The sequence below is a fragment of the Chaetura pelagica genome, unplaced genomic scaffold (assembly GCF_000747805.2).
Source record: "Chaetura pelagica isolate M959 unplaced genomic scaffold, ChaPel_1.0 scaffold171, whole genome shotgun sequence".
NCBI classification, from domain to species: domain Eukaryota; kingdom Metazoa; phylum Chordata; class Aves; order Apodiformes; family Apodidae; genus Chaetura; species Chaetura pelagica.
Window position 1 is genome coordinate 3,046,699 of NW_009952066.1, and position 12,081 is coordinate 3,058,779.

At 36.6% G+C, this 12,081-nt stretch overlaps 1 protein-coding gene across 1 annotated transcript in view; it reads left to right on the plus strand.

Moving 5' to 3' along the window:
• The window catches only part of NT5DC1 (5'-nucleotidase domain containing 1), a 132,620-nt gene that overhangs the window by 27,746 nt on the left and 92,793 nt on the right, over positions 1 to 12,081 (plus strand). The window lies entirely within an intron of this gene.

The following is a 12,081-nucleotide window of genomic DNA, read 5'->3' on the forward strand; positions in this document are numbered from 1 at the left end:
TGATACTTTTTACACATGCTAATTTCATCACATCTTTTATCTTTAAACCTGATAATCAATTCAACATTGCCTTACTGCCATTGAATGGCTTATCCAGTTAGTAACTGGTTATCTGATCCTGCACCAGAAACAAGACAAAATTCTGTCTATTTGTGATCTTGTTTTGTTTTTAGTGGTTTTTTTTTTAAAGGCTTCACGTTTTTTGGGTAAGTGAGAAACAGGCTTCAGTATTAGATTAGCAGTAGAATCAGATTCTTCAATACAGAAGATCCATCTGCAAATTCAGTAGAAGCAAAAGGAATGAGATTTGGAAATTGTTTTTTTGGGTTGAAATCCTTTCAGTTACCAGTTTGAAATATTTTTTTTTAATAAAACTGAGCATCCTTAAACATTCTCCTTTTTTCAGGACCCAAACATAACACTCTGTCCATTGACAAGAATGTATGTTAGGTCATCCAGAGAGAGCTTATTGTTTCAGAAAATAGACTGCCTGTATCTGTAAACCTGTGGTGGGATGTATTTGCTTACCTATGTATTAGTAAGTTAAAGTAAAATTAACATTACTAGCATATTTTTCTTCTGGTTCCTTTTTATACCTGTCTAAATCCAGATCTTTTCTGGTATGTCCTGTGTACATAAATTGTATTGGGTTTCAGAGTTGGATTCCACCTTGGGATGTGCTGATGACCGCAGGATGTTTATGTGAACTGTGCCAGGTTTCTGGCAGACTTCTCCCTCTGAGGCCTTCATGGAGTACTCAGTAGTTTGCTGGTACTTTAAGAGAAAATAAATGTAGGCTAGTCACAGAGAGATTGTCAACACTGCTGAGAAACTGAGAGCACAAGCAAAATTTCTTCAATATGTGAAGGAAGCTCTGGACAACTATAAAACTATCAACAGTACAGGAAATGTTAATAATTTTTGCAGTTTTTAGGGATCAAAAATGCCAAATAAAGGCAAGAAAAATTATTGCATTGGCAAAGGAAGATCTATTTTACAAAATTAATAGGAGTAAAGGACATTTTTTTATCATGTTCTTTCTAAAACTGCTCTGGAATATTTAAATTTCTACTGGATTATCTTTTAGAAGCAAAGAGAGACCTTGCTGTAAAGAATTATTCTGTAAGGAAATCTGTAGTTTCTAGATAATTGGACTAGAAGCTGTCACAGTGATGTTACCTATGAATCTCTGTGCTATATAGTCTCATGGGAACTCAGGATCTTTTGAGAATGACACGTCAAAGCAATCATGGAGATAAAGAACTGGAATATTTATTTTGGTTGAGAGTTGACTTCTGCAATTTAAAGAGTAGACAGCAAGTTAACATTTCAATGTTTTTCATCTGTCCTCCTCCTGAAAGAGGACTACCATCTGCCTTTTGTGATGGAAAAGTGCCTCAGACTGTTCAGAGTCCTGGGAGAAGCCTCTCTCCTGAGCTTTTATGCTGTTCTTGGAGTCCTTCATTCCTAGGTTGCCTGAAGGACTATCATGACACTTCAGACACCTAGAGGCACATGCATACAACTTAAAAAAAAAAAAAAAAAAGTGATAGTTAACATGACTACATTTTATTTTTGCAGTTATTTTATGGCCTACTTGGCCTGTGGTCTGCTGAAATGAAACATTGTTTGTCCTCAGTTATACTTATGTTCAGGAAAGGACTGTAGGGCTGTCCAAGTCTCAACAGACAACTTACCACCAGGGACTGGTGGCATCTAGTTACATTTCAGATGAATGCACAATGGCCTGAGAAGTAAAGTAGCCTTTTTTTTGTAGATGTTTTTTGTTTGTTTGGTTTCTTTTCCTCTGCCCTTTTTTTCTTCCTGGATATTGTGGTTAGGCAGTATTATAGATTTTCACTATTATACAGACCTCCAGCTTTTCCTAGTGCTCTCATGCCAAGAATCTTGGATGCCAGTGGTGTGTATATATGTATATATATGACCACTGCTGTTTCAATGGCTAAAATGGTAGATAAAAGTACAAGTCATATATCAGTGTTCCCCATTCATTCTGTTGTCAATTAGTTTAATTAGAGGTCCAATGCTATCCAGAGTTTTGGCCTGGCTGCCTGCATACTGATTCCTGGAAAATGTAACATTGGAAGGCATTTGAGTATATGTGGCTATAGAAGAGTGCTGTCTCAGGTGGAACTGATCACTTTAGAAACTTCTGCCTTGTTAGCCACCACACATTTTGACTTAACTTTTGTAGATGTTTGGAGTACTTATAGAATTACCTCCATTTATGCAGTGAGACATTGAAGCCCAAGTCCCAGATAGCCTCAGTCCTAAGTGATGGAAGCAGTTTCATGCTCTGAATACCACTAAGAGGCAACTAATTGCTGTCCTCAAATAAGGCTGGAGATAAGATTTCAGATGCACACCCTTCTCCAGGTCTGACGCAAGACTAAGGTGTTTTGACACTCATATGCTGACAAATATAAATCCATCCTTAAGTGTTGCACTTTGTCAATTATTTAGTGAACTGCCATGCTGAATGCTCCGTAATGCCTGCATCTTTCTTTGTATCTGGCCTTTAGTACCCACTGATGATGGGTACAGGGAGCATCTGCTCCCTGTAGGCAGAACCAACTAAAAGGACTAAATAACAAGCAGGTCTGTCCACATTTTAGTGAAACCTTCCTAAAATACAGTTCTAAGTACCTTCATTGATGGAGGAGAATGAATTGATACAGCTGACTACATTTATGTTATAGTTCATATTTAGAACAGTTAGATAGTAGAAGATCATAGAATGGTTTAGGTTGGAAGAGCCCTTAAAGATCATCTAGTTCCAACTCCTTGCTGTGGGCAGTAACACCTTCCAGAAGACCAGGTTGCTCAAAGCATCCAGCCTCTCCTTGAACAGTTCCTGGAAGGGGACATCCACAGCCTGTGAGGTGTTGAATGGAGTATTTTGTTTTATTTGGTCTTAAGTGTTATGTTTTTTCCCCAACTGACCCTTCCTTCAGCATCTGCTTACAGGATAGTAGAATAGGTATGTGTTTTGATTTGACCCATTTTGGTCACTCCTAAATTCTTAAAGCACATGTCTCATTCAGGATGCTTGTCTAAGTCCCATGCTATTGATCAGACCAGACTGGAGACAACTATTCTATTCTGTTTCTGCTGAAGAAAATCTAGATCACTGCTGAAAACCATGAAAGATTCGAGGAGCTGCAAAATGTTTGCATAACATGTTGTACTGCAAATTTTAGTCTTGGCGCAAAGTGTAAGACCTTATTTCAGAACTGTTCTGCAAAGTTATTTAATAGCATCTTAACAAAAATGTAAACCATTCTCATTCTTTAGCTCCTGTTTTCTGGAGCATAGAGGGACATATTGCAGCAGCAGAAGATTCTGATATGGAATCATAAAATGCAATAGAATCATGCAACCATAGAACAGCTGAGCTTGGAACAGACCTTGAAACATCATTTGGTCCAGTCTTTCGTGGGAAAGGGAGCCTAGATGAGATTATCTAGCACACTGTCCAGGTCACGTCTTGAAAACTTCCAGTGTTGGTGACACTACCATGTCCCATTTCATTCTTACATTGATATGAATATACTTTACAACAGCAAAAGATTTTGTTGATTTGTTTTGCTCTGTATTTGTTTGGGTCTTTTCAGCAGAATATAATTAATATTAAAAGAATATATTTTAAGAATACCCCTCCTTTCCCTTTCCCCTACTGCTGATTTTTTTCCCAGCCTTTCAGTTCTTGAAAGTTCCTTTCTAAAGTTTGCAAAAGGCAAAATGGCCAACCTTAAGGAAACAACAGAGGAAACCTGTTTTGCTGTCAGACATTCCTCATTCCAACAGCAAATCAGAATGTGTTTTTACTCCCTTTAGAACTGCAGAATTTCTTCTCTTGAAGTCTCTAGGGGCTGGTGGAAGTAAGTGTAAATGGAGAAGATAGATAGCTTTTGACTAGAAATGTGCAGCATTCACATTTCCTACATAAAACATGCAGTAACTTTTAGAAATGAAGGCTTATCTCTCAGTGATTCCTTCTATGCATTTCTTTCCATCTTCCATAACTGCAGCTTTTATGTTTGCTTCTCTGTGTATTTGATGCTTCCTCATACTATTTACTGTGTTCTGCATGGCCAAATTTGTTGCTGCTCCTTATATCAGCTGTTGAGACTCATGCATTTTCAAGCAGAGGTTCCTTGGATCCAAGAAGCACTAGTAGAATGAGAGTCCTCTTTTGAAAAATAAGGCCCAGACAGAGAAGAAAATAAATTTTTAAAGCTGGCTAGGATAGAGGCTTTAGCTAACAAGAAACAGATGTATTGTACACTATATTCTTGCTGCACATTGTCTGACCATCTTGACATAGAATCACTGCTTTTAAATAGGATAATTTAAATAGCACATAGGTCATATTTTACATCTTTTCAAAAACACTATGCCTAAAACTCAATATTTAGCATTAGACCTCCAAAGATGCTGGTCTGCCCACTGACTCACTTTATAACGTGTTTCTATAAAAATACAACCTGAGACAAAACTCAGCAATCCTGAAACTTCAAATGGAATCACCATCTACTCTAGGTGAAAGTTTTGGATTTTCTTTGGATTATAATATCTGTCATGCAGTCTGAGAGCCAAAATTTTAGGCTTTCTCATTTTTAATAGCATCTTTCCAGTTCAGCAGAAATTATTATCTGAGTCTAAGTGCTAGCCTTGAGGTACTAGATAAAAGTTATGTTTTTCATTTTTCATTCATTTTGCTTCTATGCATACAAAGAAGAAAAACCTCCTTCTTGGGTCTTAGCTCCAAGAAGCTGCAGAGTGACTCAGGCTTGTGAAGAAGTGTTTCTACTGTGATGACAGCCCAAGAACGCTGTCTGCTCAATCAGGTCAGCTTTAGAATTCAGGGCATTTGTCTTTTGTTTATGTTTGTGAACTTGACGGGAGCTTCTTCCAGCAGGAAACAGTTACAGATATTTTTGTGATATGACACTCGTTTTGGGTTTCTTGCAGTTGCTCAGTCACCTGTTTTCTTCAATTTTATTTAACCTCAGTGAGACTGAAGAGCCTTTTTGCTATCTGAGAAATCACTACAAGGTTCCCAGGAATTCTCTGGAGTCTTGACATGTGTCTCCAGCTTACTCTCCCTGGAGCAAAACACAATTTAAAACATTTTCAGTGGCTAAAGCCAGACTGGGTCATTACAATAATTCATTCCAGCTGTCATAACATAAAAGGACAAAGAAGCTTGCCCAGTAGCTTCTGTTTCTGCCCAAAGCTTACCTATAAGGACATAACCTCCTAGCCTTTATTTAGCTGTGGGTTACTCTGGTTGCTTCACACACAGCTCCTGATTCTCAGGAGGGTAATTCCTGCTTAACACAACATTAGGGAAGCTCCATTTAGATGATTTGTTACCACATTTTTCAAATGTTTGGAGAGTTTTTTTCTTTTAAATGTGTTTTCTGCTTTAGATTATTATGCAAAGCCACTTTAGTATACAAGGAGAACTGAACTTTATAAAACTATATGGCCTTGTTTTGATTTGGGAGCCTAGGCATCAGGAATTATCATAGATTGTGTGCTTGAAATAGCTATCTGTCCTATATCCAAAGGAACTTAATTTCCTTAATTTGTTCTTTTTCTTTCGAATACTGCTTTCAATATTAGTTAAATGGTTCAATTTTCTTATCTTCTGTTACTACAGACATGAAAAGTTATCTAGGATCACCTAATTTTCAATATTTCTTTCCAACACCATTTTTAGGCTATATATAAAAATTTAAGTCTTTATAACAATATTTGTTTTGTAAAAGTGATATACAGATTTAATCTATACAAAATTCTGAAATTACATAGAAAATATATAACCATTTCTTTCTAATCTGTGAATTCAACTAATTCCTGACTTAATTCAACTTTTATACTAGTTGACATCTGAGAGGTATCTGTCAGTACTAGCTCAGCTATAGCACAATGTTGTAAAAATTCTTTTTAGTATGTCTATCTGCAAATTCAAAAGGAAGAGGGGAACTTTTTCCTTATCAGAACAGAAACAGTCCTTGAGCTGTTCTTGAGTCTTTACCTTTAGGTGCATTGAAATCTTTGCTTTTTCAAGTTTCTTTTTTCTCTTTTCCAAAACACTTCTAAACAATATAATAAACTTCTGAGAATTTTTAATTAATGCTTTTATGTATATAGCTCAGTTAACTCATCATCAAGCTTCAGAGCAGGGTTGTTCCCAAAACTGAAATTGCAAGTAGCTTCAAAATTATTTTAGGTTCTCTACAATAAAAACACATCTCCTTTGCAAGTGATGAGAAGCAGAATGACAGACTGTTCTGTTCATCAGAGCAAATGTCTAGACTGGCCCCTGCATCTGTGAGTAGAGTCTATTGTATCCTTACTTGTCCATATTGACAAAAAGTCCTGCCCCTGTCAAAGGTTTTCTATTAGGATGGTCTACTAAATTAGTCTAAAGTGTTCCAGGCCAGAAAATTAGTTTCAACAGGAAAAGCTAAGGTAGAAATAAGGCTGTGGCAGCAAATAAGAGTCAACAAAGGAATGCTGTCAAGCCTGGTAGGTCCAAAGCCTACATGACCTACATGAAGCATTTCATAGTGTTTCTGTTGACAGATGCATGACTGAACTTGCACCTGGCAAGTTCTGCTGAGACACCAAAACAGCTCCTTTTTTTGGCCAGAGGAGTAGATATAAAACCCTTTCTGTGACTTGCCAAATGCACACATACAAATCTGGGACACCAATTTCTATTTGAGACTGTGGTAGCAGGTTGTACTTTTCCTCTGACTCTCATTATTAACTCTTCTCAGGTGCTACATCACATCTTCCATTGCTCATGTCTAGTTGAGCCCTGCTAGGGGTGTTGCCTCCTCTCTAGCAGCTTTACAGGAGGATGCTTCTTGGCATATTTCATGCTTTTGGCCAGCTACACAAAATAAATTCTGCTTTTTGATATTTGGGGCTCTGATGTGTCTATACATCAGGCACCAGACTTTTGCGCTTCTGCATAAGCCAGTTGGATGTGAAAATAAGTCTCAACTGGAAGCTACATGATTGTCCTAGAGTGGTAGAGCACCTGAGCACTGATCCATATATTAGTGAGGGAACATCCATGGTAATGTAGTTGCTTGCAGGCCTCCACTGCTTTGTATGCAGCCAGCCAGCGTGTAAGCAGTCTGGCTGCACATACCTGTGTAGGTATCTCAGCTGTGTCTAGCAGATTGTGCAGAACTGCTGTTCTGATCACCTAAAAATAAATTATCAAATTACATTAAAAAAAATAGTTGTACTAATACAGAATTACAGTTCTACTATAACAGAATAGTGGAAAAAGAATCCTGCTGGAAAGGGAAAAGACCTGGTTTTTATACCAAACTATTTCCATCAAAATGCTAGATCATCCAAACCAGGGAATTGACAACAGCCCTCTCCACACAGCAGTTCTCTGTTAGATACTTAGGGGAAAACAACTTTGGAGCAGGATGAGTGGGGAGGCTGGAAATCCTATTGTGTGTGCTTATAATTTTGCACAGAAGAACTTCATTCTAAACTGCAAAATATGGTTGCTGGTATGTGGCAAATGGTCAGGTTTGTAACAAATATGCGTACCCTATTATGGAGTATGTTATGAAGCCACGGATCCAGAGAGAACAGCTTTGGTGTCTGTTACACTGTGTTCCTAGACCTTCATTTGATGATTGAGTGATTTTAAAGAAAGTATGATGAATACTTCCACACCCATTGGAAAAGCAGATATTTTCCTTTCAGCAGAGAACATCTGTTATAGTTAAACTTTTTTTTTTTTTTTTTTTTTTTTTCTGAGAAATGAGAGCTACTGCAGTTCTTACAAACAGTAAAGACTGAAAAGAGGACAAGAGGTGAATTAAAGATTCCCTTCTATATAGAAAATAAATTCTTCCCTTGTGTCAACAGAGGTTTTACCACAACCTTCGTAACTAACATAGATTATAAAAAAAAACACAAATGAAGAAAAAATCCGAACTAAACAAACAAAAAAAAAACCCCACAGCCTCATCCCCAAGAAGAACTCTAGAGCTGTTGTTGTCTTTCCTTGTTTTAAATAGGTGTAGTTTGTATTAGTATTCTGGAAATGTGGATGTATCAATAGCCCTGCTTTACACACTAGACAATGTGAACAGCTAAATATTTGTGTAAGTGACATTAGGTAGCATTAGTCTTTGTCTCCTAAAAGGCTGGTCTGGATAATAGTGTAAGAGCCACCTTCTAGCTCAAAAGTTGACTCATGCTTTTAGTTACTGATTCAGCTGAACAAGTTCTGCTTACAGCACACGAACAGCCCCATGTAGTCGCATAAACTGCTCACATGATTTGGAGAACAATTATTTTTTGTTAGTATGTTGGTGCTTTTTTTCCCTTCATAAAGAAGGTCAAGAGTAACAGAAGACAATTTATCTTTTAAAAATCTCTTGGATGCTGTACTGATAGAAGCAATGTTTTGGGGCTGATCTATGGCACGAGGAGCCTAGAAACATGGAAAAGTAGTATCTACGGTTACATCAGCCAGCGCTGTTATAAGGCACAAATTTTGGGACTCAAAAGTAAATTTGTTGAGAATTTAAAACAGAAAAAATTCAAGCTAATTGATCCTGAGGACTGCTTTACCTTTTCTTGCTGTTGCAGTTAAATGGATATAGTTACATACATCAAAAAGGCACTATAAATATGCCTAGTTTGAAGACCAACCACAACTTTGATACTTACAACATTATCTACAACTAGGTGTTTTACACTAGCCTGACTTTATTCAGTGGAGTACAGATTCACCTAAAGTAGGTATTGATTTTTAAGCAGTGTCCAAGTCGTTTAGTGTGGCTACAACTTAATATCTAGTGCAATTTTTGACTTTTCAGTTGATCTATGCATAATTTTACCCTATCATGAATTAACTAATGCTTCCACAATCACCTAAGGGAAATGTAGAATGCTGGTTTATAGTGCTGCTAATGCAATGTTAGAAATTAGTTGTTACACCTTGAAAGAGCAGCAAAAGCAGTTATACGAAATGTGATTCGGTTTTTTGTGAGTGAAGGTAAAGGTGTGATGTGGTTGATGAAGTGAGCTGTTGGAAAATGTCATTATATTCCTCAGTAACTGAACTCCTTCTGTGTCCTGCAAATGAAAAGAAATTTCAATGATGTTTTAAAATCTAGGTTTCTTTTTAAAAAACACTTTTTGTTCAAAAAATATTTTGTTGGAAAAAACTTTGTAATATGTTTTTCCCTGAAAAACTTTCTCTGAATATTATTGTGAAAGGCTGGGAAGTTTGTGGCTCAGTTTTGGTAGTTCATTTAGTCTTCATTTTCTCTTACTAAAATTTTAGCTGTATATACGTGTGTAGATGTGTATTTATAGCAAGGGAGAAAAAAGAGGGCAACCGTCAACCTGGAAAAGGTAAGAGAAGACTAAGAAATATTTTCCCATCACTTGTTTAGTCATTCCAACTTAGTTATATATGGTCAGCTAGTAAATTTCTCTTTCCAAACTGGCCTTTGCTCGTGAAACAAAACATATTTACTTTGGCTGCTGAAGCTTTAAGCAGATGTGGTACGAGAAGCAGAGAGTGCCAAGTTAGTAGAAAGGTCTATTAAAACATTTTAAAGTAGACAAGGAGGAACAGAGCTACTTATTTATTTGAACTCAAAATATTAAAATAGAAAACTGCTTTCTGTAGTAGTAGTTGAAGTGTTTTTTTTCCTAGTTGAGATTGTAAGATGCCACTGGTAGTTGGCTGTTGGTTATTTGTAGACTTACAAGAAATCGTTATTTTGTATTACAAGTAAAACTGCTCTATAAAACTATTCTCTTAGTAGTTCACGAAAGAGAGTAAAATTCACATTAACTTTGAGGATGGAGAAAATATTTAAATTATTAACAGTGGTTTGATTTTACCCTGGGAGAATACTATTTTTTCTGAAGCTGAAATGCACTTTTTATTTTGTTTCCCTCAGGACTGATGTCCACAATTTATGGCAAGTCAACTGGTCTGTGAATAGCTTTTAATTTGTAATACTTAATGCAAAAATTGATATTTTTTTTCATTGTACTTTGAGTTTCAACTTAGACTTTTTTAAAATAGAATGATAAAATACAAAAATATATGATTTCCACAAACACCTTACAAAAAAGAACAAGGGATGTGTCTAGGTCTAAAACTGAGTAATACAGTTTGTCCTTTGTATTTCTCCTTCCTTTGCATAGCTTTGTAATTATTATATACCTCTACCTTACGCTAGTCTTTTTTCTTTTGGTTCTCCTAGTTTTGTTCAGATTGTAATTTTTTTATTATTTTTATTCTTTATTATAGCCTTTTAAAAGAAATTCTACAACTATTTTTTTTATTTCCTATATGTACTAATATTTTTAGGTGGTATCACATACTTACATGTGTAATTATTGCATTGCCTGTGTATGCTTAAGGATAAAATGGAAACAAGCCCTATCTCTTGTAATCCACTTGGTTACATGGAACTAAGGGAAAAAACACCATGTTGGAATTACTTGTTGAGCACTTCTATATCATTGTTATATATGATAAGTCTGCTACTATCTTCCAAACATAAGAATACTTTTAGCACTCAAGTACGTATCATTTTGCTCCTACATTTCTGTTTCTTACGTTCCTGCTAAAAGTATTCTGAAGTATTCTATGTTAGTGTCTCTGTGTAATTCTCACATATATAACATGGCTACAATTAATAACTCAGCCTACAATTTTATGTGTGTTTAACACATAAATTTTTTCTTTTTGAGTGTTCAGTCTAGCACAGAATGTGTCATCTGCATGGGATGGGAGAGGCTGCATTTAGAAAATTTGCCTCTTGACTATTGGGGTGTCAGATTCTCGTTCTTTTATTTTCCATTAGTGCCTGTTTTTATGAGTAGTGCTAGTTGGATTTAGATATAAGGGTGGTGAAAGGGGCTCTCAGCTTACGTTGTAAACACTGAATAGGAAAAAAACAGAATCCAAAGGAAGTAATGTCTTCAGCATATGTGGCATTTGAAAATTACCTTCCATATCTTAAAAGTATTCCAGCTCTTTTTCTTTGTAATTTAATGCTACTTCCTAATTTAATAACTTTGAAGATAATCTTTGGCCAAGCAAATAAGGGGAATACACCTAAGAAAGCTGTAACACTTAAGATATTTTTGCAAAAGTTAACATGCTAAATGCCAAGAGGAGCACTTTATTCCAAATTTGACATCTGTCTCTTATTTTTAAGCAATGAGTTGAAATAATTTTACGTGTCACACAACCTCTTTATCAAGTGCATATTTTTTTACCTCCTAAATTGTATCCCCTACATTTTTTTACCCCAGAGTGTCATAATAATTTGAATGGTTTATGGGTATTTCCAGGAGTGGGTACTTGAAGGTTCACATTTTATGAGTAATATGTGCTACCATGGTATGTTAATTCAAAGTAATTTGGAGGCTGAAGCATAAGCATTTGTATAAAATCCAAAGCAAAATGCTAGCTGTCATTCCTCTATTTCTTTGCTTTAACTCTGTGACAGCAATGTGTGGATATGTGCTTATTACTCTGTGTTAGATGTGACATTATGAGATTAATTGTTGTAGTTTTGGGCCCAACATAGACAACAAAGGAGCAGCCTCATGGCCGCTCACACAACTCCCCATACACACACACATACACACACTGGGGTGAGGAGGACAAAGCTTATGGGTCAAGACAAAGGACAAGGAGGGTTCTTCACTGATTAAGGTCCTGGGCAAAACAGAGTCAACTTAGGGAAAAAATAATAATTTAATTTTCACACTAATCAAACACACATGGGACACAGACAACACAAAGAGCAGGACTTTTCATATGTTACCCCACCCCTCCCTTCTTCCTGGGCCCAAATCACTCTGTTCCTGGTTTCTCTCCCTCCTTCCCCCCAGCAGCACAGGGGAACAGGGAATGGGGTTTAGAGTCAGTTCACAGGCTGGGGGTTCTTGCTGTGCCATCCTCAGGAAGAAGGATTCCTTACAGTCCTTCCCTGCTTCCCCACGGGGTCCTTCCCATGGGAAAGA